This window comes from Castor canadensis, chromosome 9 (assembly GCF_047511655.1).
Source record: "Castor canadensis chromosome 9, mCasCan1.hap1v2, whole genome shotgun sequence".
Classification (NCBI taxonomy): Eukaryota; Metazoa; Chordata; class Mammalia; order Rodentia; family Castoridae; genus Castor; species Castor canadensis.
In genome coordinates, this window is record NC_133394.1 from 66291403 (window position 1) to 66292944 (window position 1542).

Genomic DNA, 1542 nt, shown 5'->3' on the forward strand with positions numbered 1-1542 from the left:
GCAGAATTGCATTCAGAAATCAGATGTCTTTAGCTTCCTCTGCAATGTTTATCTCTTTGACAACAGAGGCTAGGTCTCACTCTCGATTAATCCTGATAAGAAAAGTTAAGATCCTAAACAGATGTGAGCTTCACTTGGTAAGTTGAGTTTCCTTTGGCTTGTAAATCAGTCTGAACAAGTTTTAAGCATGGTGAAATCTTAAAGTTGGTCCTGTACAGTGTGCTAAATTGACTTTTAAACCAGTGTTGCCAAGGCCTCTTTCACTGTGCTGATTCTTAGTGTCCATTTCCTTCTTCTCCAGATGTTCCTTAAGTCTATTTATCTTTGGCTACCACATCTTTTATTAAATTACTTAATTTAACTTATATCAATTCCCTAGCCAAAATGAAATCTCCTGGTCTTTGCATTTCTTTTTTTTTTTTAATTTATTATTTTTCAGGCGAGAGCACAAACACAGTCCCCAATACCACAAATTATGCAGTCATGTTTCCCCCATTTGGGGAAATCGCAGGGGTCAACACATCTGGAATGCAATGGATAAGCCTCACCCTGGAAAACCACCTTCGTGATCATGGTATCTCCCCTGCCAGGTAAGTACCATCTTTGCATTTCTTAACCATAGGAATTTCCTTGTCTCCCATTCATGCATGGGACATTATGATATCAGAAAGAACAAAATGGTGATAAAGAGATGAAGAATAGAGAACATTGTAACAATTCAAAATGACTTGGACAATTATTTTTGTAAGTTGTTGAAATAATGATCAGTATTTTTATAAATGATTGGTTAAAATCCATAAAATTCTATAGCACAAAGAATGAAACTTAATGCTTTTAGGAGGGTGGGAAATCCTAGGATAAAATTCAGAATGTGACAAAATAAGTACTGTATTACAATGTCTGAAAAAACCTTGTTAATGACAATGGAGGAAAAGGTTGCTGAACCAAATACCTTTAGTATTTGGAAGTTGCGGAATAAAGTCCGAAGAAATTGTACACAATGTGCATAAGCCTGTGCGTTACACAGTAAAGTGGTGTCCAGTGGGGCACACCGTGTAGCAGTTCTGAAACCACTACACATGCACACTAGAAGTGAATGAACTAAGTACACCGCAAACAGTGGTAATGAAATTTCTTACTATTGTGGTTGGAAGTGAGATTGGAGTCAAGGGAGCAAGCTTAAATGATCTGTGTGGTATTACAAGGAGCTGCAGATGCCAGTGGAATTCATCTTGAGTTTACACATACAAATATGTATTTGTATATTACTATCACATGAGTGAGTATGCACAAAAAACTTTCCTTATTTTGTCAGTGGAGTGGGCCAGAAAACAAGGACTCTCAGCACCAAAGGGAACAGCCCTGGGATGTCAGCTGTTAATACCATTCTCTAATTAGAAGAAGCAAGGTTCCTTAGTGAAATGGTGGTTTCTAGGACTAGGGGAGAAAATACACACGGTAAGAGTAGGATATTTTGTAGTGCAAGGAGTAAGGCAGTTCTACAGACAAACACCAGAATGATTCATTTGTGTCACAGGGACA

General features: G+C 37.7%; 1 non-coding gene across 1 annotated transcript; it reads right to left on the bottom strand.

Annotated features, from left to right (window-relative positions):
• Positions 1 to 436: 436 nt before the first annotated feature.
• LOC141411062 (U1 spliceosomal RNA) lies at positions 437 to 598 on the bottom strand. The gene has a single exon (XR_012435923.1). It is a non-coding gene; the product is annotated as a U1 spliceosomal RNA (small nuclear RNA).
• Between the last annotated feature and the right edge of the window lie 944 nt (positions 599 to 1542).